Source organism: Nelumbo lutea, chromosome 2, assembly GCF_056320005.1.
Source record: "Nelumbo lutea isolate HS-2025 chromosome 2, American lotus-T2T, whole genome shotgun sequence".
NCBI classification, from domain to species: Eukaryota; Viridiplantae; Streptophyta; class Magnoliopsida; order Proteales; family Nelumbonaceae; genus Nelumbo; species Nelumbo lutea.
In genome coordinates, this window is record NC_142685.1 from 19,407,554 (window position 1) to 19,413,553 (window position 6,000).

The following is a 6,000-nucleotide window of genomic DNA, read 5'->3' on the forward strand; positions in this document are numbered from 1 at the left end:
GATCGAATCTAGCTGAGCCGAATTCCGGTGGTTCAAGTTTGATTTGAATTTTTTTGAGGTCAATTCGATTAAGTTCGAGCTTGGCTTGAAAGCTTCAAATATTAATATGTTGTTATGTTTGAGTTAGGCTCGTGAACTTTCAAGTGGAATTTTTTATTGGTTGAATTCTAATTTGAATAACTAATTAAATTTATCTTGAGAAATATTTTTTTTTATCATTATATAATACTTTTAGATTTTAGTAATTGATAGATAATTGAGATAAATTTCCTTTATCATTGTTATAATACTTTTCCCTTCAATTTAAATAGTAAATTAAATATTATTGAAACACAAATATTACTGTAAATGTTTCTTTTACTATCAGCACTACGTCAATTTTATAATTCGGGTATTGTATCGGATAAAATTTTTTTTTATGTGACAGAGAAAGAGTGGATCCTCCACTGTTCTAAAAAGAGGAGGGGAGATGAAGCGAACGAGGGAGAGAAAAGGTATCATTTGATTGATCAAAATTCTTTCTATATCATATTTTTTCTGTATCATAGATTTTTTCATCAGATAATCTAAATACAAATATAAATACATTTTGAAAACATATGGATACAAATAAATACATTAATAATACTAAATCTAAAGCTAAATTATTTATGATTATGCATACAGATACAATATACCCCATATTAATTAAAAGTATCATATCGATACTTTAAACTTTGACTACTACATCAGTCAGAGTGTTGAGACTAACTTCTAACTCGATGTTTCCCCTTGAATTTATGTTTCAAGTACGAAAGTAGAAACAGCCACGAAGGGAAAAATCCCTTAGTATGTAAAATTATTTGATGCGTCTTGCGTTTATTTGACTTTATGGTACATTTTATATTCTCTGAAATTCAGTTTTCCTGGCACATTAAGGGCCTGTTCGGTTAATGGATGCTTTGTGAACATTATATATGTTTTGTTAAGTTAAATGACATTACTAAGGCCCTGTTTTCAGTCCTAGTTCAACCGTACAGTTCGGAATTGATGCTAATTCATGGACAGGTATGGGTGTTATAGGTGAAACTGTTTATAAATTTGAATTGTTGTATGTCTGCAGTTCAAATCAGAATTCTGAGGGGAATGCAGTCTAAAAATCCCAAAAAAGAAATGGTGTTGACTCTCAATTCTAACAGTTCAACCATTTGTTCCATTTGAAGTTGATAAAAGTTTCTTTTAGGGTAGGGGTGTAAGTCGGGTGGGCAGTTGTGGGTTTAAGCTCAACCTAGATTGAGCCCAAGGTTAAGCCTGATTGTTAAATTCAAGTTCAGCCTGCTCTGAAATTAGGTGTACTTAAGTTAGGCTAGAGCCACCGGGCTCAGGTTATAGGGTTGGGTAGGTTCAAACTACCTAAGGGCTAGGTCCGGGTTTAGCCCAAAAAATAAAAATGACTGAATTTTTGGGCCCAGACTCAACCTGAAGATTGAAAATCCAAGTCGGGCTCCTAAGGTTTTGGTAACATTGCCATTTTCTTAGTCAACAACCATGCCCTGAAATTTGGTAAAGTAATTCCAGCTTTTATGCATATTTTATGGCGATAACGCATCGATCCATTTTTTGAGAAAACGTCACCACATCAAAAAAATCGGTGTTTCAGAAAATGACATTTTATTTGATAATGTTTTTCTAAAAAAAATGTTGCTTCAGACCACACCCTGATATGGACGGTTTGATCATTTGGCCTAAGCCAGTTCCGTTTTACCTAAACCTGATCTCATACCAAAAATCATTGAATTGGTCACTTCCAAAATTGTATATGCTCCCATATATAATTTTTTTAATTAAAAAAACTATAAAATTGTAATAGGGCCCAGGCCCAGGCCCTATTATCTAAGCCCAACTTAATTTCAGGCTAGGCTCCGGATTTCACATAAAAAGCCTGGACCGACCCAACAATATTATATATTAATATATATAATAATTAATAATATACATATTATTTCCTAACCCTAATTATTCTCCTTAGATAGTTTCCCTGTTCGAACCTGCAAGAACTTGGAAGTTTCTTCTCTTGCACATCAGCATCGGCGGTGCTTGTCGGATCATCTCCTTCCACAAGCAGCGACTAGCGATTGGTGACCAGTGAGCAGTGGACAGTATCATCCCTAATTCAGACCTGATCTCTTTGATTTCTCCCTCGCAACAGTTCTGGCAGCATCTACAACGACACTCTAGCAACCGCAAACAACTCCAAGTTTCTCCCTTGCAACAGCTCTAGCTCGAAGCCTGGGGCTTTTATGAGGGGCAGGCTTGGACTTAAGGTCTAGACCCAATGGTCGAATCAGGCTCAGACTCAGGCCTCAATATATATTATATTGGTAACAGGTAAAAGCCCGGCCCGTGAACGGCATGGGTCTCTTAAAAAAAAAAACGTTATAAGTGTTTTTTCTTTTTTCTTTTTGCTTTCAAAACTAAAACAATGTGCTTTTAAAATTTTGATTAAAAAAACATGTTTTAAACAGGTTATTTTAATATCATGTTTTATAAATCTCTGTACTATAAAATTTGATTTTGTTTTCTAAACCATCATTTTCTTAGTTTAAAAGATATGAATTATGTTTTCTGAAACAAAATCAATTTGTTTTTTGTTTTCAAAACAACAAAATAAATATGAACAAGTTTTTGTTTTGACGTGATAATTCCAGAAACAAATTAATGAAAACAAGAACATTTCATGACGTAGAATACAGCCTAAGTGATTGAAGCCATGACCTCATCCCCGTGATGCTCGCGACGAACCTGAAACCTCCATCTCCGGCGCTTTAAATACTGACTAAAGAAAGGTTTTTAATTTAAAACACTCCATCAACGACGTAGAGAGATCTCTCTCTCACACACACAACGATAAACATTGGCTTAACAATCACGAATTAACGATTTGTCTAATCTAATCTTCCCAAGTTTCAAAGAGTAGGTAAGTAGGTCGGTTAAGTGCGCACGGACCATGACCTCCCAACCAATTACAAGTACCAATGCTTGAATCTAGTATGGGGCATAGCATATAAAAAGCAATTTTTTTTTTTAATTATGGGTGTTTATCAAAAATCTCAAAACCGAACCAAACCATGAAATCAAAAAAAAAGTTTCAGTTAATTTGATATGATATGGTAAGAGTTCTGACAAATTAAAATGCTTTCATGAATTTTGATAAATAACAGTATAACATCTTATTCGCTACCACATTGATTATAATTTATTGGTCAGCTATTTTTCAGATATCATAATTGAATTCATATAAAAAACAGATGATTAAATAAATTAATCGGGTTCAACTATGATATATATAGTATCTGAAAATTAACTGATAAATAAATCAGAATCATAAACGTGGTAGAGAACATGGTGTTATTTATCAAAATTCATGGGTGAATTTTGATTGATTAAAACTCTTTTCATTTCATATCTTTTCTGTATCATAGATTTCCCCAAATTAACCAGTGACTATCTCTCACTCTCATCTTTCATCGAAAATGTTAACCCTTTAGTTAAACCAACCAAAGAACCATGGTGAGATATGATTAGGTAAAATCTTATATTGTCAAACTCTTTTATTAATGTCTTATTTATTTGTTTATGTTTTTTGTATTAGGATTCTTTGAGGAATTCGATCAAAAGAATCAAGGGGGACCACTAAAGCAACAAGCCAAGTTGATGGGTTGGTAGTGGGCCGTGGGCCATTATCAAAAAAGTAGGAAATTTTGTTACATTGCCCCAAGTCTTTTCTACAAGTAGATGATTTTCAAAATGGGAAAATGCAAGTATGGTTGTGGTGGTTGTTGAAGTTGGAACACTCATTGAACCCTTTTAGAGTTACCAACAACAACATATTGTCATTTACAGGCCAGGCCCATCAGCATTTTGCTTGGGCAATCTCGAGGATATGCCCATCTGGATTGATAGCTTCCTTCCATTGTTAATTCAACAACTTGTGATTTTGACTTAATTGACTTTGGGCCTTAAGATTTCATTACCTTTTTAATATACAACTAAGGAGGTTTTGTGTGATGCATGGGATTTGTCAAGCGGAGGTAAACAATAAAAATACATAAGAGTATATAATTGTTTTATTTTTTTTATTTTTTAAATAATTAATAATTATTTTTATTTTATATGTTACTTTTAATATTTTTTACAATATAAAATAACAATAATTAATTTCATCCAGAGTTGTTCATCAAACTAATGAAAACCTGATCAATTCAACCCGAGTTGGTCAACTTTCTAGCATTTCCAGTCGGCTTTGGTTCAATAATTTCCCAACCCAATCAACTTGGACCAATTTCTCTTTGGCCATTTGTAAACTAATCAAAATCAAATGACCTAAACATATATATATATATATTGAATATAATTTTTTTAATATGGGAAAGTGGCAAAATTCTCATATTTCTGAGTCTAAAATATTTTATATCATAAATTTTAATTTTAAATTTACTTTTTAATAATAACAATGTATTTTTTTAATTTATTTTTTTAAGTTTAAATCTTTTGAATTGACCGACCAAATAAAAAATCAACCCAAACTGATACAACCCGAGTGGGCTGGTTTTCACAAATGGTTAGTTGGTTTCGGGTGACCAACTCTCCAACCTGACCAAGTTGATTTGGTTAGCCAAACAGCCTACAGCCGAACCAAACCAACCTGTGAAGTGAACACTCCTAATTTTAGATAAATTAATAGTTTAATCTCCAATAAATAATAATAGTTTAATCTTAAATAGTTATTGAAAATTTATAGCGAAAAATACACAATTATTAAAAATTGTTTGATAAAGAAAATACAATAAATACTAAAAAGTGTACTAAATTATTCAACAAATAGTATAATCACAAATAATAGTTTAATCTCTAGTGAATATTAATCAATATATTATAAAAAAATATAATAAATTAAATTTTAAAAGTTCAATAATAATAGTTTAGTGTCCAATAATTATTGATTTTTTTTTGTTAAATAACAAAACAAAAATAAATTTATACAAAATTATTGAAAATATATTTATCACAAAAAACAACAAGTAATTACTGAAATACAATAAACATCAAATTTAGTATATATAATTATATAATAAATATAGATTAAGAATTTAAAATTATTATTAATAAATATTAATTTTCTTTGAAATTTATTTTCTCTAATTGTTAATTGATATAAGTGAAATTCTAACAACCGTGTATAACACGGAGAATAAACTACTAGATTTCGTAAAATTATAATTTATACTATTATTACATAACTTCATTATTAATTTTGTAAAATATTAAATTAATTTAAATTTCAATATTATGTTATAATTATTTTTCTACTTTTAAGAAATTGTTTACATTTATTACATAATTTCATTATTTTAACTATTTAAAATATAGTTATGTTAAATATTTTATTTCAAATATTTAAATAATATGTAAAATATTTAAAATTTTTTGTTATTTGAATTTTATTTATTTAAAGATATTACATAATATTAAATATTTTTTATATACTTATTTAGATATTTTTAGTAATATTTTATTTAATATATTTAGTTACTAAAATATTTAAGTAATATTTTATTTTTTAATGTTAATTTTTTATTATTTGAATAACATTTAAATTGAATAACCTGGAAAATCATAATTTATATTGTTAGTACATAATTTTGTGATGAATTTTGTAAAAATATAAAATTATTAATAATGTGAATATTATTAAATCTATTAGAACTGTTTTTTATTGTGTTTTAATAAATATTTTAAAGTTGTTATATAATTTCGTAAGAATATTTAAATAATTCTTAATTTTTTTAATTCAATATTTGTTTAGATAGATATATATTGGTATTTTTTTTCTATTGACTTCTATAAATTATCATATTGTTTTTGGAAATATTGGTAATCTAATTTTTGTAAATTTCAATTTATGATAGTTTATGACAAGTTAATATTAGTAATTATTAACTTACTCTCTACATTGATCTT

At 28.7% G+C, this 6,000-nt stretch overlaps 1 long non-coding RNA gene across 1 annotated transcript; it reads left to right on the plus strand.

The window, feature by feature from the left end:
- Positions 1 to 380: 380 nt before the first annotated feature.
- LOC148868994 (uncharacterized) lies at positions 381 to 3,963 on the plus strand. Its single transcript, XR_016107705.1, has 2 exons — positions 381 to 494; positions 3,632 to 3,963. It is a non-coding gene; the product is annotated as an uncharacterized LOC148868994 (long non-coding RNA).
- Positions 3,964 to 6,000: the final 2,037 nt, after the last annotated feature.